Here is a 24,910-nt window from a genome sequence, read left to right on the forward strand (position 1 = left end):
ACAATGTCCAGCACCTGTTCACCTGCACAGTCTGCAGCTTGGTAATATCATCCTGGTTTTCTCGGTCCTTCCCTCTTGGGAACAAAATGATTCTTACTGTCTCATGCAAAGCAGTCTCTTCCCAACCTTTTCCTTCGTGGCCTCTGTTGGTGCCTTACCTCAGAGTGCACCTGTTACCTCAGTCCATCAAACTTTAAGGTATTTCCTCAGGCAAACACTTCACACCCTTAGAGGTCGCTGGGAATAGCAGTCAGGATTAATGGCAGTTTTAAACAACTTTCTCTACCACTTATTAGGTGCTCATTATCTAGGAGGCACAATGTTTTATAACATTGCTTCTCATTCCTCTATCTTTCCCATAAGGTAGGCTTTTATCATTCTCATTTTAGAGATGAGGAAACGAAGTTCTAAGGAAATAATTCACTTTCCAAGGTTTCAAAACCATTGTGTGCAATGCCGCACGTGCTAAAGTTCAGATTCCAAAGTCCAGACTCATCTCAATGGTGTCTTCTCATTTAGGTCATGAATATTCTTAAATGCATAATTTAACTGTAGTGTTTTGTGATTAAATGCTTGCATGCATAGAAGTTCCATTTTCCTCTGGAGGAGATCAGTCTCGTAGCTATTCTGTGAAAATGGAATGGATGGCCATTTTGCCTACTCTAATGTACCAATCATTGAGTCCTCGTAGCTCTTAGTACCATTTTTAAAGTTACATAAGTCTGACAGAAAGGATGCATTGTTTTGTTTTCTTTCTTCAGAGCCCTGAAATACAAAAGTAATATACATGAAAAAGATAATTTAGTTTATGAATCACTTTCTTTTCTGAATTTCAAAGGATGTTATGACTGAGAATACCATCATTTTATCAAGAAGTAAATAACTTTTGAAGAATATATTGTGAACATACTGCTAAATATTTATTTTTAAGCTATATGTAAGTGATGGAGTTGCTTATGACCAAAGGTCAAATCAGTCTCCTGATGTAACTTTAGAATTTCTGAATGTACGAATTTATGTCTGGAGTCAAATGTAAACCCTCCCTAGATCATTAGGACTTGAAGGTTATAACATTTGCCATTGGGAAGATAATTATTCTCTAGATATTCAGTAAAGTCTATGCCCTGTGACACTGATGATTCAGAAAGCAGGTATGCTGTCTATGAAGTATTGGCTTTGAACACAAACAGGGCACATGTGTCATTTGTAAAATGTAACTTTTTGATGCTTAGGTTTCAGATTGATCTCTCATTTTTATAGGTATTTATTCCAGATATTCTTATTTTTTGAATATTTATGATAGTAAAATAATATTTTGTAATATATCTATAACTTTCTCTTTCCAACAATAAAGTTCCTGTTGAATAATTTAAAAATCCATAGTTTGTAATTATATTTTAGTGGTATATAACATAAATACTGATTTCCATGGAAGTTTACCTCCTGCTTAAGCCAGTAGATATTTTGAAGATTTGTTATTCTTTCACTTCCAGTCAAATTATGGCTATTTAGATTACAATGCATTTAATCCATAAAATGATTTCTTTCTGAACTTCACGTTCTTAGGTCTTTTATTCTACAATATACTTTTGCTTGCTAATTTACTTTCTCAAAATATATGTTTATGTCATAATGTAACTCATAAATCCTTAAAAACATGTTCTTTTTCAAAATAATCAAACACCAGTCATCTTTAATCAAAAGCAGGAGTGATCTGGATTAAATTTCTACTAATTATTGTGAAGAGTATTTGTCCTGCCTGAGAATTGATTTCTTCTGTCTGTCATATGATAACTAACTATATGAGGCTATTTTAGGAATGAAGTTTGGAAAAAGAAATAAAAAATACTAGTCAAGATAGACTATCCAGAGCTAGCCCTGATGGCTTAGTGGTTAAAGTTCAGCGCACCCCACCTTGGTGGCCTGGGTTCATTTCCTGGTCATGGAACCACACCAATAGTCTGTCAGTAGCCATGGTGTGGCAGTGGCTCACATAGAAGGACTCGAAGGACTTACCACTGGAATATACAACTATGTACTGGGGCTTGGGGAGGAGGAAAAAAAATAAAAAGAGAAGATTGGCAACACATGTTAGCTCAGGGCAAATATTTCCCAACAACAACAAAAAAAAAAACAAGACTACCCATTAAAATTTATATAAAGCCCCTTAGAGAAAAAATAATTGCTAGATGCCCATTAATGATGTTGAATATATGCCTAATACATAAATTTATAAATGACAAACATTTAGAAATAGTTCTAGTTTCTTAATTATATAGTTTCCTTATTTTTTAGCCCTCTGCTAACTACTTCTGTTCAAAGAAGTAATCTGCATGACACAGGGTGTGAATGCTAGGAGAATTTTGGTAAAGAAGTTTTTCTGTGAAGTCAATATCTTGTAGAATAAGAAGTAATTGTAAATATATTAGAAGTCAATTTTTGTTTTTAAGAAATATAAATTCTAACAAGATACTTTTCAAATGTAGTAGTAGTGCAAATCATATATTTAAATAAAATAATTTGCTTTACATTTTAGATGTGACAATCATAAACTAACTTTATTATAAAAGATACACCATAAACTTATGAGAAATGAGGGACAGTGTGATATGGGTAATAGTTTACAGTCACTTCAATCAGATAGTCCTGCCTTCAAATAAAGTTCTGTTGTTTACACATGAGGGGATGTTTCAGCAAGTTACTTCTCTGGTCCTCAGTTCATTCATCTGTAAATAATAATAGGCACTTCTGTAAGCTTACTGTGAGAATTATATGAGGAAGTATATATCATATAGTCCAGAAAACTACTGCTTGGCAGTTATAATAATATCGAATCAATAATTCTAACATTCATAATTTTTCAAGATATTTTAAGATTGTTTTGATAAAAGTCCAATTATTTTAAAAATTACTCTTATGAACACTTTCTAAAATATATTACCAACATGTTTTCTTAGTAAGCAGAATATGTTGAAATGTTTAAAAATTTTCTTGACATAGAATTATTACCAAGAATATTATTGATTCTTCTTCTTTTTGCTTACAAGCAAGAGCATAATAAGAGAATTCTTAAAAAGAATAAATAATGCCCTTATTGTTTAAACTATAAGCAGTAGCTTTCTTGACTATATGATAGAGAGTCTGGTCTTAAGGCTTCAGCTAACATCACCAGTGCGTATGTAAAAGCATGGACATTCACTTATTCGATACACATCTGTTAGATTTCTGCTGTCTGATGGAGAAACAAAGGGCAGTAAGCTTTGTAATCAGGTCTTCCCTTGATGTTCAGATATGTTCTTTCACTCTCTTATTCAAGACTATTAGGAAAACCCAAAATAAATTCAAATGCATAGCTTTTAAAGCCATTGGAAAAATTATAGCCTATAACATAAATCATGTGTTAACTAAATGAATAATTATAATAACCATTCATGTTTTTACATATTGCTGTTTACTTAACTAATCTTAGATATATTATCTTAAACCTAGAAACAAACTGTCTTTAGACCAGACCAGATGAAAATAAATTATCAAGTATATTTGGAATGTGCTTTTGAGTTATTGTTTCTATGTCTCTCTCTGTCTCTTTGTCTCTCTCTGTTTTAAGTATTAGAGGTAGCATCATTTTGTGGTTAAAAGTATGGGCACTGTGAAAAGAAACATCTTTTAATTCAGATTGTAATATACTACCTATATAGCCTTGGACGAGTTGCAAGTTATTTAATTGTGTAAGCTTGGGTATATTCATACCTTGAATAATAATAGTAATAATAGGACCTACTTCATGGGGAGGTTATAAGAATTACATAAAATATTACATGTAAAGAGCACATAATTCAGTATATTTGCATTTCTGTATCACCTGCATGGAACTCTTGTAGATACTCAAGTCACTTCCCCACAGAGAATGTTCCTAACCCCATTTTAAATAGCATCCTCCAGTCTTCCACTTCCCTTCATTACATCTCAAATAAACTGACCACACATTAGGAGAAAAGGTCAATGAATCTGACAGTTTTCCTAACCAATTTTCCTTACAACATTGTTCCTACTGACATAGTTCTCAAGATAAATGTTATTAAACAGGAACCTCCTTTTCAAAACTTAGAAAATGTTGAATGTATATGTTAATGAAAGCCTGAATTCTTGGGAGACAGAAACTTCAGTAGTTAATTTGGTATAGTTAAGCATGCAGTAGTCTTCTAATCTTTGTCAAAAATATTTTTAATTAAAGCAATTGTCATGCAGCCGTAATGTTGTCATTTATCAGCATAATGGATTTAAACTGAAGGCCACTCTTACTGTGAGAATGAACTGATTAACCGGAGGGTCTGCATTGTAATAATTAGGCAGAAAAGTGCAGTGGTGCAAATCAGTATCTTGGTGCTGAGACTCTCCTTGGGGAATCTAAACCGTAACAAAGCTGTCAAGCTGCTGGGAGGTGGGGCTGTCCCTGATGTGTGTTGCTAATTTATTCTCTGATACTTTTAACTTATATCTTGAGTACATCAGAAATGAAGAAAAGACATTTCACTTAATAAACTGTTTTGAGCTTTAATTGGTAAACTCATCACGACATTTTTTTGAGGGATGGGAGGAGTATCAGAATTATTGTAATGTTATCTTTTTTTGACAGTTGTTAGCAAATAGGCATCACTTGCTATTTAGTTTTATAATTTGTATGCAAGTAATTCTATTTCAAAGTTTTGCATTTTTTTTAAAGATTTTATTTTTTCCTTTTTCTCCCCAAAGCCCCCCCGTACATAGTTGTGTATTCTTCGTTGTGGGTTCTTCTAGTTGTGGCATGTGGGACGCTGCCTCAGCGTGGTCTGATGAACAGTGCCATGTCCGCGCCCAGGATTCGAACTGACGAAACACTGGGCCGCCTGCAGTGGAGCGCGTGAACTTAACCACTCGGCCACGGGGCCAGCCCCTCAAAGTTTTGCATTTTTAAGGGAAGACAATATAAAGAATACATGACCTTTATTTGACTAATGGAATTACAGTTATTCTTATGGCCACCTATACTGCATGTTTTAGAAATACATTATGTAGAAGATAAATAGCTGTCACTCATAGGTTTTTAGGTTGTCAAGTTTAATGACTTATTAAGATTTTCAAAACTCTCTTTCCAACATTATATTTTAAGTTTTAAGAAAAAACAGGATGACTTGTCTTTGTTCCATGAACTCTGGAAAGCCAGCAGAGGGTGATGCAAATGACTGGGGGCTGGAATTATCTGTCCACTGTCCAGTACAGTAGCCACTATTTATATTTAAATTTACATCAATTAAAATTAAATCTAATTAATAATTCAGTTCTTCAGTCACACTAGCCATACTTTAAATGCTCAATAGCCACATGTAGCTAGTGCCTACTCCATCGGACAATGCGTATATCGAACAATTTCCATCATCACAGAATGTTCTCTAGGACAGTACTAATCCACAGGTATCTTCACTCATATGTCTAATACTTGGCCTGAGATGACTCAAAGGTCGGGAACAGCTGAGATTGTTGACTAAAGTGCCAGATGCAGCATTTCCATTTGGGGTTCTCAGAGCATGGCAGCGGAGTTCTGAGAGAGAGGGCTTCTCAAATGAATGCAGTTGAACTAGGCTGAAGCTCCATAGCCATTTAGGACTTAACTTTAAAAGTCACATGGGTCATCACATCTTAACTGGGCAAATAACAAGCCCAACCAGACTCAGGTTTAGGGATATAGACCCTACCTCTAAATGAGAGGAATGTTGAAGATTCTGAGGCCATGATATAGAACCACTGAGACTAAAACTTTGTTTCACAAATGGTGCTTTGGAAAACCAGGTATTCATAGACATGATGGAAAAGGGCTTAGTGACCTAATAAAGAAGACTTCATTTAAACAAAAGTTAAGGATTTTTATGGTTGTTAGTGTGCTAATGTTGAAGGTCAATTTCCAAGGTGGCATTGTATGCCATATTTACCAAGTGTATTTTATCAAGGCAGATTTTTAAAAATTTATTATTATTTTTTTAATTGCAGTAACATTGGATTATAACAATATATAGCTTTCAGATGTACATCATAATATATTTTGAATTCTGTGTAGATTACATCATGTTCACCACCCAAAAGCTAATTATAGTCCATCCCCTCACATGTGAGCCCAATCACCTCTTTTGCCCTCCCACCTTCCCCCTTCCCCTATGGTAACTACCGATCCAATCTCCATTGCTATGTGTTTGGTTGTTGTCATTTTTAGAGATCATATGGTATTTGACTTTCTCCCTCTGACTTATTTCACTCAGCATAATACCCTTAAGGACCATCCATGTTGTCACAAATGACTGGATTTCATCATTTCTTATGGCTGAGCAGTATTCCATTATGTATAAATACCACATCTTCTTTATCCATGCGTCCCTTGATGGGCACCTAGGTTGCTTCCAAGTCAACAACAAGAAAACTAACAACCCAAATAAAAAATGGGCAAACGATCTGAACAGACATTTCTTCAAAGAAGATATACGGATGGCCAAGAGGCATATGAAAAGATGCTCAACATCATTAGCTATCAGGGAAATGCAAATCAAAACTGCAGTGAGGTATCACCTCACTCTGGTCAGAATGGCTATAATTAACAGGACAGGAAACAACAAGCGTTGGAGAAGGTGTGGAGAGAAGGGAACCTTCCTACACTGCTGGTGGGAGTGCAAACTGGTGCAGCCACTATGGAAACGAGTATGGAGTATCCTCAGAAAATTAATAGATCTACCATACGATCCATCTATCCCACTGCTGGGTATTTATCCAGACAACTTGAAAATGCAAAGGCATAAAGATACCTGCACCCTTATGTTAACTGCAGCATTATATACAATAGCCAAGACTTGGAAGCAACCTAGGTGCCCATCAAATGATGAATGGATCAAGGCATATTTTATTAAATTGATACCTATTCACATCTGGTGATGTTAAAGTTCCACAGAAGGAAAATTTGGAAAGTGCTGGACTGAGTTTTCTTCAATTTTTAAAATCCTGTGATTCAATTATATTGCCCTTGTTTTCTGAAAAAGCCTGTCTTTCCATAAACTTTTCTGTTATTTGAATTCTACTTGATTTAACTGGGTAGAGGAGTGAATTTCTTCTTCTCTTAAAAACGTTATTTTTGCCAAAAGTAAGATTTATTTTATTCATTTTTCTGAGATTTAATATGGAATTAGAGGTAACTGTAGAGAGTTGTTACATGTTTTAAAATAATGTGTTTATTAGCAAAATCAAACTGTAGGCAGTTAAAATGACTATTAATAGTAATATGGGAATAGTACTCAATATAAAGTAAATAACTCAGTGTATATAACATTATTGTTGTATATGAAGAATTAATGTAAAACCTTGTATAATATGGCAACTATAATAAATATCAATTTTAACTAACACTTTAAGAACATAGAAAAATGTTAAAACCATGCCCATACTTGTTAAGTGTCTATGGCAAGAAGTCCAAGCTGGGCCTCCTCTATTTGTCTGGAGATGATTTTTTGTAAGGATTTCATGGCCTTGGCAACAGCTGTTGTTCATTCAATTAAAAAGTTGTCAAATACCTACTGAAAAACACAGTTCTGAGTGCCATCCTCAAAGACATCACGATGTAAGCAAACAGGTACTTGGGCAATTTCAATCCAGCATGATGAATGCTGTGTTAGAGGTAAGCTGGGGCGCTATGGGAGCCTGAGGAAGGAGGGCCTCATGGGTGGAGAAGATGAGGTTTCACTGAAGAGAGTGTGCCATGCCCAGTCCTGATGTTTGTTCTTACGTGCATTTGGGAATTTAGATGATCGTTATAATTGGATTCTCTCTCTGTGATGACAGGGACAGTTTCTTGATGTGGTAGATTTGTGGAAGTTTATGGAACTCCAAGTTACTTTGTAATTATGTTTTATAAGGAAATAATTGTCTCTTTGAAAATAAACATTAATAATATAAGATAAAAACATATTTTAAAGAATTTTTCCCTAAACAAAGTATGCCATTATATGAGCAATATTTTCTTCTGAATTGACCACATTTATTGGTGTTTAGCATATTTCATTTTCAGTATTCCCTTTCCCCCTGTAATATAATAGAGCTGGATGCTTCCTCATAGGAAGGTGATTTAATAGTTGATACTAACCAGAGATGTGATTATAAGTAGAAGTATTTCTTTTGTGAATTATGTGCATTAGTGTCTTCCAAATACCTAGTATGAAACAGTCTGTTAAGCCTTTTTATAAACTACATAATTTATCACTGTGTCAGATCCATGTGTATTTTTTGGTTGGAAAGAACAAAAACAAAAACAACAACAAAAATGATTTTCTACGCATATGGAAAGACTGAGTCAGTTTTGCAAACATTTTACAAAAATCAACAGGACTAAAATATATCTGGCTCCATAAATACTGAATTTATCTTCATTCCTTCTTGTGAATTACACCTTGCTTCCACAGTATGCCCACCCTGTCTTCTGCTCCCCCATGAAATTACCAGAAAATAATATGAACATTTGACTGCAATTAATAGCTTTAGAATTTTTATATGTCATTGACTTCTTCAACAGTGTAATCAGAAAGATGCAAGATTATTCCTCCTCATCAGATTTCTTCTTGTTCCCATGCCTTTGCTTATGCCTGTTCACTTCAAATGCCCTCCCACCCTTCCATCTAGCCAGCACTTCATTACCTTCTGATTGCTTACCTCCTTACCTCAGTTGGCTTGTTTTACACAGTCTTCTCTGAGTGTTAGGGTACTTAGTCCCTGCCATCTACCTGACACATAGTTTCTCTTTTAAAGATTCTTTCTTTTGTGCTTTTTATGGCAACTTTGTAAGTCTTATTCACGTTAAAATGTTGTAAGTTTCAGGAAGTGGAGGTCTTTTATATTTCTTTTTATCTAGCTCATGGCCAGTTCTGTTTGTTCATCTTATATTCATTAAGTTTTGTTGTATGAATGGAAGGATTTTAAAATTCTTATTTGATCTTTCCTAATTTCATATTTGTCACCTTCCACACAGTGTCCACGTGGATACTGACTATTTTGATTATCACCTCCTTATTTTTTTTTCCCACCTCCTTAGATAGAAAAGTTTATAAACAATTAATTGCTCAGGATGTAAGTGATAATTAAGGGTGAATGTTAAGTAGTGATCTGGATTATAAGAATTTCTTTGGAAAGAGAACATTTGTGCTTTTAGAGACTAATCTTGGCTTCGATTGCTGTTGGGTTTTTCATAAATTTGGTGTCCAGCTGCCCACCACCAAGCTTGGCTTCTTGAGATAATTTCCAGCCAAATTTTTTAATTTGGTCCTGTCCATTTCAGGCACCTAACCTATGAGCCATCTGCCACCATGGATATAAGAATTACTGAGAAAAATTATTTCAAAGCACAACATGATAGAAAGGCGAATATGCCTTTTGCAGAATTGTTTGGGCAAAAAATGATTATTAATAAAATTAAAAAATAGTTTTTGCAAAAAAAAAGGACTCTCTTTATAGCCATGCTGCAAAAGTCCAACATGAGCTTATTGTTTGTAGTATACAATTTTTTCAGAAAATTGTCTATTCTAAACGTTAGCTTGAAGTTTCATTATACTCTGAATTTCATTACATACAAGATAAAATAAAATCACTTTCATTAAAAAAAATACTTAGGACACTAAAGAAATTCTGTTTGTGTGGGCTATGTCTATCTGTATTTACCATATTAGAAATTAAAATTGATAAATTTAAAAATACTTATCAATTTATTTATAAATAAAAAACAAACCCATTACGTGTTAATATAAATAACATTATAAAATACACATATGTGTATCTTTAAGTGAGTTAAGTGACTTTGTCTTATATTTTTCCTATGCCTCTTTAATGTTTTCCTTAATAGAAGACAGCTAGGTTATCATTCTGATTCTGCACTCAGTCTGTGACAATATGATATTTGGTTGAGAACAGAAAGAAAATCTAGCTTACCAAATGTAAAGTTGAAAGAGGATGAGTGTGTTAATAGCCTTTTCAGAAAATTGTAATGTTCTTCTTTTATATTACACCAAAACTTGACAAGTGGTGTTTTTAAAATAGTTAATTGTAATGTGGAATCTCAAACCATATCAGTGAACATTTTGTGCTCTGTTACATTAAAATCCATTGGTTTATCCTGCACTTTGAATACATCTTTAACTGTACTTGAATTTGTAAGCTCAGGCATTGGTCAACTAGAAAAATATTTGTTCACTGAGTTATGTACTTATTCCACAATTACAATAAACAATATTAGAAAAAGAATCACATTTGTTAATGTCACCACCAATATCATCTAAAAAGTGCTATGTGAATTGGAAAGCTCTCAAGCTCATGATGGCAGAATCAAGACGTTAGAAATTGTAATTTTTGCTGGTTTGCAACGTTGCAGCAAAAACTGTCGTGAAGGACAGCGCGTTATTTCCAAGTGAATATGTGCCAAAAACCTGACTCTGTATAACTGATTTTGTCCATCAGTTATTCCTTTAAGTAGAAATGGTGTGACATGAAAAATATGACTAATTCAGCTTGTATCTCAAATAATCACCCAAGTGCTTTTTTTGAGACAACCACTGTGATTTGAAATGCAGCACAAGCACGTTATGGGCATATTCCATTTCATCCTCTAGAATATTAAAAATGTGTTTACTCAAGGTTTTCGTTTCTTTTCAGCCCAGTGGCACACACTGTGTCACTGAGCTGATTATTGCTAAAGTTCCAGGTGTTTTACCCACTGCTACTTTTGCTACATCGTTGCAAATGTCAAGATAATAAAAAAAAGCAAACAATGTCTCATAATTTTTATGAAAATTGTTTCTACTTACGGAATAAATGAGACTTAGGGACTCCCAGGTGTCTGTGGACCACAATTTGAGAGCTGCTACACTAAAGAATAAAAAGGAAAGTTTCCTGTTACTGTAAGTTTAGGAATGTTTTCTAAAGTCTAGTTCATTTCTCCATGTTCTTTCTAAACTTGATTATATAAGAGTGAATAATGGACCTAAAAGATCAAATGCACTTTAGTAAGTATTATGTTTCTGGGGTTTGACAGTACAAGGAAATGTCCTGAAATTATAATTGTAATAATTATAGCTACCATTTACTGAATACTTAGTGTGTGTCTGACACATAGATCTAGGTGCTATAAAGTACATTGATTCCTTACAATTATCTATGAAGTTAGTACTACCATTATCCTTTTTTTACAGATAAGAGAACTAAGGCAGAGAGATTAAGAAATTTGCCTTTAACTCCAGAGTCCATGATTTCAATATTTACTTAGAAAATTAATAGAAACAAGAAGAGGAGCTAAATAAGAAGAAAAAGATTTCTAAATCTCCCTTAGTATTGAAGAAGTCTATCTCCACAAACATGCCTGTGAATAGAAGTGCCCAGTTACTCCAAAGTGACTACATCTATTTTTCACTGGATTGTGTCTTCGCAAGATAAATGCAAAGATAAACTGTTCAAAACCTTTAGAGATGACTGTGAATAATTGTGTTGTAGGGAGGAGGAGACAAGCAACTTACACTGTTTTTTGATTTTTGCTGGTGGATATTTTTAACTTATGAATCACTCATTGTTTTTAAAATTCTGGCGATGTACTTATCAAAGTAAGACAGAACTTGACTGCTTAATTTTGCATTTTGTTATCATACATATCAAATTATTTTCCAGTGGCATTGAATATAAAATAGCCAGCGCTTTGTTAGAATCTGTAAACAATTAAAATAGCCTAACTAAAGAAACCCTTTAAATCATTGCATGATTATCAAAAGAAAATAGTGATGCATTTCTATTTGAAATAAAGTTGCCTCAGGAGGCTGGTATAGACTATAATTAAAATGTTTTCTCCTTACTGAATTAAGCCATGTTTTTATAGGTGATGCTCTTTAACTAATTATAGTTTCCTTTATTGAAATATACTTATCATTTACAAAAAACCAATTCTTTTCTTTCTAAAGAAGCCTTATTAGAAATTCTATTCTAGATATTCAAGTCCTTCTACACAACAATTATATGGGAAGAAAAAATATCTGCAGATTTCTGTGGAGAGCTGAAAATACATAACTATAGTTCATTTTTTTTTAATATTGGCGCCTGAGCTAACAACTCTTGCCAATCTTCTTTATTTGTTTTAGTTCATTATTTTGAGTGAATAAATGTAATATAAAATGAAACAAAATCTCATTTCTATTCAGAGAGTTGATAACAAAATCTTCTCACTGTGTAACAAACATGTTGACATAAAACTAGCGGTATACTTGCTCTGGTTTATCTGTACTTAGACAGTTAAAATTACATAAACTAATATTTGAAATTTATGTCAGTGTTTCATAGTTTAAAAAATATCTAGCTAGCTAGGTAGCTATCTCCTTTCCATTCTATTACTGCTAGAAACTACGTTATTTAATGTAGTATATATGCCCAGGTAACACATAAGGTCTCTATTTTACAGATGAAGAACACAGGTGTCCACTTTTTCCCATATCATGCAGAATTATTCTTAGAATCACGTGGAATGATCTCCAGTTACTGATACTTCCCTGTCGTTTGGCTGTATTACTGAATCTTCACATTGGATTCAACAGTATCATTAACAGAATGATCGAAATGTATTTTTATAAGGAGGACTGTTTGCTCAGTTTGCTCTCTTAAATACATTAAATCAGTAGAATAAAGATTTGTCTAAAACAGATGCACAGTCAAATTATTGATTAAAAACTATGTAGCTGTATTTTCCAATGAATGAGATGTTATTTAATCCCAGGGATTTTAATTGATAATCGTTCAATAAATATTTTTCAAGAAATAACTAAAACCGGACACTGAGCAGGATGGAATATCAAATCTATTATATCTCAACATTTTCCTAACAACCAACTTTCCTGAACAAAGTATAAGATTAATATTTTGTTGAACTTGGACTCTACATATTTGTAATATTTGTAAAATGCTTGTAAAATTACTGTACACACTATCGATTTAATATAAATTAATTCTTAATAGGAATAATTTATCAATAATTTGGTTTTATGAAAATGTGTTTACTATTTCTGATTGTTTTATCCACAAAGGCTCTTCTAAATCTTACCTCACTGGCTTCCCTAATTTTTTTCATTTTTTCTGTCTCAAAAAATGACTTCAATTTTTATTTTAATTCGATGATCAAAGATCTCCCTGTGAGAGCATATCCAGTGCCCCAACCTCTTTCCTGTGTGTTCTAGCTCTGTCCTAGCCACTTTCTTCTGTTTTCTGGGATTGTGCTCTGTGAGTCTATACTTCATTCCATTTCTTTTCTTATCTAGTATTTGCTGCTTGAAACCATCAGTTTCCTTATTTACTTTACTACAAACATGCTCAAGGAGTCCATATGTTGGCTTTTAGTTTCATTGAACTCAGTTTTGCCTTTCCCTCTTCTCAAACTTACAGTCTCCTCTCTGTCACAGCTAGTTATCTCAGGAGATTATTTTCCATCCATTGCCTTCTTCATATTTTGGTTCTAAACATCTTCTAATAGCAAATGTCCATGGACCAGACACTAGGAACAACTAATTCTTCCTACCCTAATATATGTCTCTAATATCTACACTTTTGAAAACTAACTCTTCTTTTTAAAAAATATCTCCATATGTCCTTTGTTAGTCTTTATGGTACATTTTTCAGGGTCTCCTATTTTTCATCTCATACCAATCTTCTTTGTTTTTTTAGTTATCATTGTCATTTATTTTTTGGTTTTGGTGGATATTGTTCTGTTCCCTCCCTATTATAAAGCTAGATATGTCCCCAGGTCCTATCCTTAGCCTTCTTTTGGCCTCTCAGCAATTTTAGCCACTTAAAGTTCACTTTTATAAAGAAGTTCAGCAAATCTCCATTTCTAGCCATAATTTTTCTGGGATACAAATGCTCAATTCCAAGTCGGTGGTGTCCTATCATCTTAAATGTGAGTGCCCAAAGCAGCCATTGCTACATCCTTGTTCAATCCCACATTATTTTCTCCTATATGTTATATGACATATCTTCCCTTTCTGGCTTATAGGCACAGTATAAGAGTTATTTAAAGAAATGGATAAAGTTATAAGAAGCATCATGTGTATAAGGAAAGATGATATTTGGGGCTTTAATCATGCTGGCAATGCTATCAGGTTAGATGTCCAGAGATGATTAAAAATAATGTTTAACATTTGCTATTAGTCAGAAAGAGGTCTTGAATTCTTTATGAAAATATTTAATTGCTTACTAATGACAAGGATTTATACTAAAGCTAATATAAAACATTCTTAAAATTTCTTGTGAGAAAATGAATGCTGGTGCAAATTTTGTATAACCCCTAGTAGTGGTATGTACAGCCTTAACACTGGCATAACATTTAAATACTTTCTCTAATGAATTTCATAGACACATTCATTCAGAAAGATATACAGTTATATACTTTTTGAATTCTTTATCTTGGTTTATACCTCCTGGTTAAAATAAAAAGGGAACTATTTGTATGTTATTTTTGTTAATAGTTGCTATTATTGTTATTTATATGTTGTTTTTAAAAGCATTTAGTGTCTTAAAAATCTTTTTGTTATTTTTCCCATATAGTTTCCATTTTTGGAATAATGAACATAAATACAGTGTACATTAGTGTAAATATATTGTGGGTTTTATGGTTTTACTTTTTAGCTATTAATTTTCAACTTTACATTACATTTACATTATAGCTCATTACATTATTATAACTCTTTACATTATAACTTCCATGTCCATTTTCACACCTGATCCAAGATATACCTCCTTAAGTACTTTGAAATGGGTGAAGATACTGCACATAATCAGGAAAGAGGGCTGAGATGACATAGCCTGAGCTCTTCAAGCAATTAAAAGAGAGAGAAACTCAAAAGCAATTTCTTTTAAGTTCTTTACACTGACAACAAAATAAAGATGTCACTTTAAAACATTAACTGTAGTATTATTCCTTCATGAGTGAAAATGAAAATGATGTTTGATGTCATAAAATGTAACAGGACTGGTTTCCCCTCTTCTCTTTTAATGATTGTCTCCACTACGAGCACCCAGCCTCTTTGGTCTCTAATTCATTCCTCATCCGCATCTACTAAAAAAATCAACCTGTAGAGTGAGAACAAGGGAAAATGTCAAGGTTGGTTCATTGGAAGATTTTGTCATTAAAAATGGTCAAGATTATAAATGTAGAAAGATAACAAGTCATGTAAGTAGCAGCATCAAATTGTGAGGCACTTTCAAACCCCATACAACTAGTATCACTGGGACCTGTGCACAGTGAACTGTAGGAAACTGGGATTTCTTGAGCATTTAGTGTTGTGATTGGTTCAGGTAGTTTCATAAATGTTGCGGTTATTCGTGTTTTCTTCTTATAGTATGCCACTTTTTTCAGAAATAGGTTTGTGCCAAGACTCAAATATAATCATCTGGTAATAATGTGTATTTGATGCTTTTTAAAAATAGCATTTCCCATACTCACTCACAAACTTGCCTGACCTTCCTCCTCCACAAAATTACTCATGCCATCTGTGCTCACATTGTGTTTAATCATACTTCTAGTATAACATTTATCACATCACATTATATTAGAGTTAGTTGTATATCTCTTTGTCTTTTCCATCAAACCATGTGCCCATGAGAGTAGAGATATTTTATTCATTGCTGTATCCCCGGCATCTGGCATCATGTCTAAAACACACTAAATATTCAATAGGAAGTATCTGCATTGTTTTGAAAAACAATCAAGTAAATTAATGGAAGTATGTTTTAATTAACAAAAATCCCCTGTTACGTTTCAATCCTGAGTATGAAGAAGCTTAAATAGTTAAAAATGCAGCAAAGGATTGTAAATGTAAAAAATATTAGAACACTAACAAGGTTCAAATTCTAATTCCAGTTTAATAGAAATATAGCTAGGCTTGAATATGCAGTTTTAGCATTTGCCTGGTTCAGTGTTATCTTCAAGGTGATCTCTAAATAGATGAAGGCCAGGGAGGCAGTCCCTCACTCTTCTAGCTCTTTGAGTCTTGCTATGAGTGTCAACCCAGTGTGGTTTTCCCAAACCTGGAAATTCAAGTAGGTAGTGACCCTAGAGTGAGGAGACATTCTGATGTCAGTGTGTGGCTTGAATGAGAATGGAGAAGCAATAGAAAGTCAAAGAATCGGGTCACTGCAAGTTGAGCTTTGCTAATTTAATTCAAAATCACTTTAAAATTACATATTAGCAATGCAATTTGGGGAGTTTTTTCCCAAAGAAAATTATGTTTTTGTTTTCTTCTTAATTGTGACCTTGTGACGGGAAAATCCTACATTCTCAGTATAATAGAGTTTTCATACTCCAAGTACTTAGCTTTGACTATCAACAATGCAGTTTCATATTTATTCTTTGTTTTATATTGTATTCCACGAGGGCATATAATTTTATTTTTAAGCATTGTTAAATGTCCCTACAGATCTGACAACGTGATTTAAATTTGCCATGACAAGTTGTAGAAGGGAGGCTGGAAATATTTTTAGTGTTTCTCACAAATCAGAATTAGGGGCTATAACCTATTAACATATTTAATTACATAGCATTTTATTCTAATTTTGAAATTAAACATGAGTCTTAATTATTCTGTATAATGACTTTGAAGTAGAAGTGAGAATCAGTGTGTGTATATATATATATATATTTATATATATAAATCATATAGCTCCTTGACACTGCATTGATTATTTTTATACAGAGCTTTTGTTTTTGTCCTTGTAACCTAAACTAGAACAATACTGGAAAGAAGTCAGCATGTAATTAGTTTGGATATATGAAAAACAGATTGCATTGTTTCCCATGCTGTGAACTGTGAGTGATCCACAGTGCTGAAAAAGATAGCAAGCATCAGCAGTTTTTCTCCGTTAAATCTCAACATTCTTGACTTTTCACACATCACTGCTGGGGGAAGTGAAAAACGCAGAGGTTCTACAGATAGGATGACTATTGACTCAAATGGCTGGATCGGTTGGCATTTATTGGCTTATGGCTTGCCTCTCTAAAGATTATTTTATTCTTAAAATCAGTTTTGGCTTTGTTTGGAGCTTGCATGCTGGAGAGAAAAAAGGGAAACTGGTGAGGAATGGTGGAAATGATGAATTTTTTTTCTCGTTAAATGGGGAGTTTAGAAGACCTAAAGACCTTTATAAGGAAGCTAGTGGATGGTATTTGTGATTATAGTCAAGAAAAACATTATGTACTCATTTACAAAATTCAAGTTATCATTGTCTAGCTTTAATTTATGCAGTTTTAGCTTTCTAGCATTTTCTCTGAGCTAACATCTGTGACAATCTTCCTTTATTTTGTAAGTGGGATGCCACCACTGCATGGCTTCACAAGCAGTGATAGGTCCATGCCCAGGATCTGAACCTGTGAACCCTAGCCCCCGAGTGGAGTGTGCAAACTTAACTACTATGCCACCAGCTGGCCACTTTAGTTCTTATCTTGACGTTTCACTGAATGGATCTTTGGTAGGATCTGGCCAGAGTCATATAAAGGTTGGAGGATTTGGTGATTATACCATTCCAATTTTAATCTACCGTACTTTTCTATTAAAATTAGATATTTCATGGGCCGGCCTAGTGGCGCAGTAGTTATGTCCGCACATTCTACTTCGGTGGCCCGGGGTTTGCTGGTTCAGATCCTGGCTGCAGACATGGCACCACTTGGCAAGCTGAGGTGTGGTAGGCATCCTACACATAAAGTAGAGGAAGATGGGCAGGAATGTTAGCTCAGGGCCACTGTTCCTCAGCAAAAAAAGAGGAGGATTGGCAGCAGATGTTAGCTCAGGGCTAATCTTCCTCAAAAAAAAATTAGATATTTCATTGAGATGAATCTAATCAACATTTAAGCATAAAATAACTATTTAATACATACATATGCCCTGCATTTCATTGATTCTAAGACGCTTCTTCCACCTCTCCCACATTTTAACATCTTTGAAATCATGACACATCTTAAAATCCATGGAACTTACACTTGTGGTCAGTCAGGCAGTAGTTATGACACAGTTGTCCTTGCACATGCAGGTACAAACTTCGAGCTATTTGTATTTTTCTCACTTTTCTTGAGTTATGTGCATTGTTAAGAGTACAAGGGTAGAGTTTAGTTGCCATTTGAAATATCCTCAACTATTGTGCTAAAATGTGATATTTAAGTGAAATTTTTGAGGATTACATTCTCAGAAGACATAAAAAAAGAAAAAAGTCATAAATTTCATACTAGTGGAACAAATTTTCAATATCAGAGGAATTAATATACTTTCTTTCAAACCTATAAGCAAGTACTTTATAAGACACAACAAAGGAAGATACAATTAATTGGAGATCTATTGTTTGTTACTGAAATATCTATAATGTAATTGTCTGTCATTTCCACACAATGTGAATGAAGGCAGTAGACATTGGCAACCCTTTGGACTAAATTACAAAGTATGTAGAGCTGGTATTAACCATTTATATGTCAAATATAACTATCATCAAGTCATTTTCTAATAGTACATAGGGAGAAATTTTACCACTGGTAGTATATAAAGGAATAATGCATCTGACAATTAAAGGCAACTTAGAATTGATAGAATATGTAAGTACTCAAATAAGATGTACTCTTTCTGAATTGATTATTGAAAAGTTAGGTTGAAAGATTATTGTAACTTCAAGTAGTACTCACTGAATCTTACCATGGAGTCAAAATACTTAGCTACCTTTAACTTTCAAATGTTCGGGGTGATTTTTAATTTTGTACTTTATATTACATTCCTGATTAAGTATAAGGCAGCAATGTCGTTCATCAGCAATTTCTCTAAATTTGTCAAATATATTTTCCCCACTGGTGTGATCTAATTAACCTTTTCTAGTTGTTCTTCTAGACAAAGATAGCATAAAGTAAAAAAGATAAAAGAAAAAAACAGAAAACAATAAACCAGAAAACACAGTATCTTTAAGGACAATCAAATTGAGTATTCACTTCTGTATCAGGAGCAGGTTTGGCTACACAAGTAATAGGAAACACTAAATAACAGTTGTTAAACAGGACAGAAGATGATTTGTGTCACACATTAATTTCCGGAGGTGGGGAGCCCAGGCCTTGTGTGATACTCCTGACGATCACAGAACCAGCTTCTTGCCTCTGTGGGCAGAGTGTGTATCTTCTCTGCCCCAGGAGTCACCTCATGGCTTAAGGTCTCTCCAGTTCCCATATCACATGTCATTCGAGCCGACAGTAAAGAGGACAAGAAAGGAGAAATTCAACACTCTTCTGATTTGCCAGACACGTCACACTTTCTTTTTCCTCTACTTCTAATCCTTAGGCCAGAACTTAGTCATATGTGTGCCCCTAGCTATGAAGGAGACTGAGAAATGTGGTCTTTACTGGGGGCAGCTATCTAAAAAGTGAAGGTACTTCTTCAACTAAAGAAGGACAGAACTGGTTGGGGAAATGCCAGCGGCCCCTGCCTCATCCTCCCAGCTATCATAGGACATCTTTTGGCAACCAGGAGAGCAATAGCACATTGTACTCTCCAAAGAGAGAAGACTTTTTGTCTTATTTTTCTTAAAATGTTTGAGATAAGTATAATACTAATTTGCCCCCAGGGCTTAGTTATTCCTTACATGTCTTAATGTTCATTTCATCTAATAAATATTTACTGGTTATGAACTTTGTGCCTGGTACTTAAGGTACCACTTTTTTTAACACTTCCAGGATTATCATCCAAATTGAATATAATCTGAATGATCCTTATGGCATTGTGCAATGCAGTGGCCCTGGCACTTTAAAACACAAAAAATAAATCTAAATACTGAACTGAATTTTACCTGGTTTCATCAAAATCTGCTTTTGATGTGAGTAATCTAAACTGACTCTTAATCTGTAGCTATGGAAAAGTCTTATTTTGTTTTTAGATCATAGACTCTTACCAAATTTAGATGTGTCTTAATCTACTTTGGAGCAATATATTTTAATTGACACCTTTGCTGTAGTCTTTTATTCTTAGATCTATAGGTTGGAAATCCAAATGCTTTTCCATGTTGGAATACTGTGTAGAAGACAATTTTTCTTACAGGTGAAAGTAGAGAAAGTTTCAGCATTTAGAAGTTTGCATTGCCAATTGTTGGACTGTGGGCTGAGTCTGTGCTAGTGAATGAAGTGGTGGGTTTATAACTATATATTGTTTTTTGTTTTTTTCTTTTCAAGTGTGCTTTTTTTTTGGTGAGGAAGATTGGCCCTGAGCTAAAACCTGTTGTCAATCTACCTCTTTTTTTTTTTTTTTAGCCCCCAGAGCCCCAGTATATAGTTGTATACCCTAGTTGTAGGTCATTCTAGTTCTTCTATGTGGGACTCCTGTCACAGCATGGCTTGATGAGCTGTGCTAGATCCACACCCAGGATCAGAACCGGTGAACCCTGGCCACTGAAGCAGAGTGCATAGGCTTAACCACCTGGCCACAGGGTTGGCCCCTATAACTATATGCTGTTAATCAGTGTATGAATAATTGCTTTTAAAAAGCTCATTTTAAAATATTTAATCTTCAGTCTACAAAAATCTGCTTCTCTCTAAGATATGGCTGAGTTAACTAATTGATTAAAACAGTTATTATTGCAAAGTTCAGGATGTAAAATATACTATTTTGAAGTCTAAATGCAAAATGGTGAAAGCAGTACTTCTGCTGATTATGTTTTATTTCAACCATGTCACTTTGCAAAATAAGACTGAGTAAATTGTGTTATATGCAATTTTCTAGTATTGTTTGTGAAATACTGAAGAATAAGGTTTTCTAATCTTTGGTTGGTATATTATCACTATAATGACTACAATTAATTCAAGCATTTATTTCCTTTAGCTTGCAATCGTATCATTTTGAGAGAAGGAACAATAAAATATTGACTGTTGATGGAATCTAAATGACCTATCTAATATGGCTCTTTGTGCTTTCCTCAATTTCCTATGAGACGGGTGACATTACTAAAATTTTCAGGTAATTTTAACTACATAGTCTAAGCAATGTCTTGTAATATTCTACTGAGACGTAAATTTGATGCTAAGTTCTCTGATTGTCTCAAATATATGTTAAGTTGTCTCAAATCTACTTTCAGCTGTTACATGGAACACAGGAAAATGAGAAAAATGTTATTAAAATTTAATTTTAATCTCAATTATTAAAATGACTTCTTGTGTGACTATGTCTTATTATCTCAATTTTCCAGAAATCCTTTTATTCTGGTTATGTGTATGTCATTTTCTTTCCCTCAGTGATTATATTTCTAAGTACAAAATTGCATTTTCCCTGTAATTTTCACAGAAGTGCATATTTTAGTCTGTATCTCAGCATGTATTAAGACAAAAAATAAATAACTGTTAAAGTTCAAACGTAGAACAAATATAGCATTATTAAAATTTCCTGTGGGGGTCAGCCCCATGGCATAGTGGTTAAGTTTAGCCTGCTGTCCTCCAGCAGCCTGACTTCGCAGGTTTGGATCCCGGGCATGGACCTACACCACTTGTCAGACATGCTGTGGTAGCAACTCATATATAAAGTGGAGGAAGATTGGCACAGATGTTAGCTCAGGGCTAATCTTCCTCAGCAAAAAAAAAAAAGAAGAAGATGAAAAGAATTTTCTGTGGTTCTCTTAACCCCTCTTCAGAATGCTTCCTTCATTGGTGTAACACAAGTTTTTTAGATTGCCTATTGCTCCTGGTAATACCCAACTTAAATCATTTGGTGTAAGGGAAAAGCAGGGAGTGGATAAACCTGAGGGAGGGGAAAGCAATGGTTTACTGAAACCTAGTGTTGGAAATACCTTTGGGCGATGCCTACATAACTGCTCTCAGTTTTCCACAAACTTAAATTACTGCCATCACAACAACAACACTAAGAAAAATTGCACTTGATGTTGATTTTTAGGATGCAGTATATAACCTTGTAATTTAATGCTCACATGAGATATTCAATACTTTCAATGTGTAGAGTTGAAAAATGCCAGTCATTGCTAATTCTATTTGTATTTCCTGGAATTTCACATTGAGATATGGTCCCTGGATATTATGATACAGAGTAATAGAGCTGGGTAGACATTAAGCTTCCCTCACCCCACCAAAAAAAACTCCTCTGAGTCTATCTTGTATAGGGTTTTTCAGAAACATAACAATCAAATATTTTGGGTGTTTTTCATGTGTCTGTAAAAATCTGTTTTTATCTCCAAGATTTAAATCTTGGTTTCCCTTTGTCAGGATGCTACTTTTTAAACTAACATATTATATTACATAATAAGAGAAAAAAATCTGACTTACTACATCTTAAAGGAATAATTTTAACTAAAATTAATGTGGATTTTTAAAAGAAATTTATCTTTAGCAACTAAAAATGTAGAAACAGTTTAGGCCTATCACCTTCTATAAGAAAGTAATTTATTGGAACTGGATACTAGAAATTAGAAATGAGTCGCTAGCGTCACAATTGGTAAAATTTGATATTCCTAGGAAATAATATTGAATAAACAACACTAACAGCAGTAACTCTTCATCTTTAAAGTGCTATACTGACGTACTAAAGTATTTTGGGGTGGTTGTCTAACGTCATAATAATGAGCCTTCTTCAATTGGGCCATTAGTCTGTTATTTCAATGGTTAAGCTTGGATATTGAATGCAGTGTTATCTGACTATCTTTGATAAATCTCTGTGCTTTATTGTCATGATGGGCCGTGATATGATTGACAGATGCCAACAGGTAGATTTATGAGAGAAATCCCTTCAAGATCCAACAGACCGTGCAGGCGTCACTGTGCCTATGTTCTATGCCTGTAGATGACGCAGCAGGCGTTTTCCCATTTGGGACCCATCTGCATGGCCTTCCAGGACATGGAAAGGAGCAGGGGCCATTGAAAACATCTGCTAAAACATGAAAATGAAATTAGGAACTTTAAGTAGCTTATTTTGCCATTCACAGGACATGTAGTCATGAAACTAGAATCTTCAGAAAAACAGAAGCAAGAGAAGTTTAAAAACTCCTGTGTGAAAGGCAAAATGAGCTTCCCCAAATCCTGACCAGATCTTCACTTCATCAGATGCTGTCATGATTCCAGCATCCTCTCCTGTGCGGAAGAAAACGGTCCTTCCCATGAGGTTGAGGAGACTCATGGTCAACTTCCCTGTTTATTATCTCCTGAAGGCCAAAGGCGTCAGCTGCTTGCAGGCTAGTTCTGAGTCGGATAATTGCTTTTCATGTTTCCGAGAGAAGCCACTAGGGAATCTTGGCATCTTCGCTGAACATGTGTGCTCGGAACTCGACTCTAACAGGGTTACGTCCTCATAGTATCCCTACATTGGAGACTCTAAGTTAGAGCCTCAATCTTTATTTAGAACAGCATGCTACCACTAAGAACAAAACTTCTCATTTGGTTTGTCCTGTGGCTTAGTACTTTATACAAAATAAGCTTACAAAAATATTAGCTTCCTTCCCTTTATTATTCTGAAGAGATACATAGAAAGGGCAAGGCTTGTACCTGTGCACCATTTATCTATGTCTAATAAAGAAACAGGTCCCTGTTTTCATGTATACAAAGAAGTCGTAAGAGAGGAAAACTTTTGGACAAATATTAATGCCATTTATTTTGTTCAAATAATTCCTTCTGTGAATCGAAGAGATGAATTGAATTTCCTGGTGATTTTAATGGATCTACCAGTTCTGCCCTCTTTTCAAATTTTCATAATAATATTAAAATGTTTGCTTTATGTGTTATTTTCTTTATCTTGTATAGGAATGACGCTCATTGAGCTAAATAATGAAATAATACCTTAAACCAGTATCATTAATGCATTTGATATCATGACTAGATTTTGTGTTCCCTAAGTATGCTTTTATAGTATGATGGTAAACCATTGGGGCTGATGTATGTGACTAAGTCCCAAAGAATTAAAATGATGTATGCTAGATACGTTTTCTGGGTTATAATTTGACCTGGGATATTTCTGTACATGGTCAAAAATGAACTATTTTAGCACACTATACATATAATTTCCTATAATAAAAGAATACCACATAATCTAAGAATAAAGGAATATGCCGCATGAAAAAAATTCATATCCCTGATACGGAGTTAGAAAGAGAAGTAAATGATATTTCTGGCCTTAAAATGTATTTTTACTTTTTAAGGATCCTGAGTGTACCATTCTTTGCTGCCAATAATCTCAGCAATATGAGTGCTTGGAAGGAGGATGGAATAATGTAGTTCCTAAATTTTCCATTTTGAGTCACCAAGATAGCAATACTAAAGAGCTATTACGGCTTGTATGCCTGTTTTACTGACACCTTATGTTGCATTATGTTTGTATTGATTATCAGATTTTTTTAGGTACTGAAACTTTCTTGATTATACTGTATGAAAGTATTGCAAAGGTAGACAAAGAAAAGCTGGTTTGGTTTAGATTTTCAATTATAAAGCATCTTAATATCCATGTTACCCTGGTGACACAGACAAAATAAAAGCTATACGCATTCAGTTATCAGAGAAATCAGACAAAAACTAATGTTTCGGTTGTCTTACAAAGGTACCTGCTCCTTTTTTCTGAGACAGAGGAAGGTTAAGTATATACTTAAAGCTCAAAGTTAGAGAATGATTCTGTTACCAGTGCTATAACTTTAGAAAAGGCATTTGTCTCCGTCCTCATAGAGTTCAAAGCCATAGCCTAGAAATGAATGTTCTTTTCCATAAAAAGACGTGTTAAATGTTAGTGGTGTACTGAATAGGAAATAGACAAGAGAGACATAATCAGGTCATCAATAACCTTTTACATGGGAAAAAAAAATTATAAAAAGCAGGATCTCAAGCTGAGGGGAAACT

General features: G+C 34.1%; 1 protein-coding gene and 1 long non-coding RNA gene across 3 annotated transcripts in view; one reads left to right on the forward strand and one right to left on the reverse strand.

The window, feature by feature from the left end:
* NEGR1 (neuronal growth regulator 1) overlaps positions 1-24,910 on the forward strand; it is an 817,887-nt gene that overhangs the window by 53,363 nt on the left and 739,614 nt on the right. The window lies entirely within an intron of this gene.
* On the reverse strand, positions 627-24,812 carry LOC139079136 (uncharacterized). Its single transcript, XR_011532469.1, has 3 exons — positions 24,696-24,812; positions 10,860-10,920; positions 627-765 (listed from the first exon to the last, which is right to left on the reverse strand). It is a non-coding gene; the product is annotated as an uncharacterized lncRNA (long non-coding RNA).

This window comes from Equus przewalskii, chromosome 24 (genome assembly GCF_037783145.1).
Source record: "Equus przewalskii isolate Varuska chromosome 24, EquPr2, whole genome shotgun sequence".
Lineage (NCBI taxonomy): Eukaryota > Metazoa > Chordata > Mammalia > Perissodactyla > Equidae > Equus > Equus przewalskii.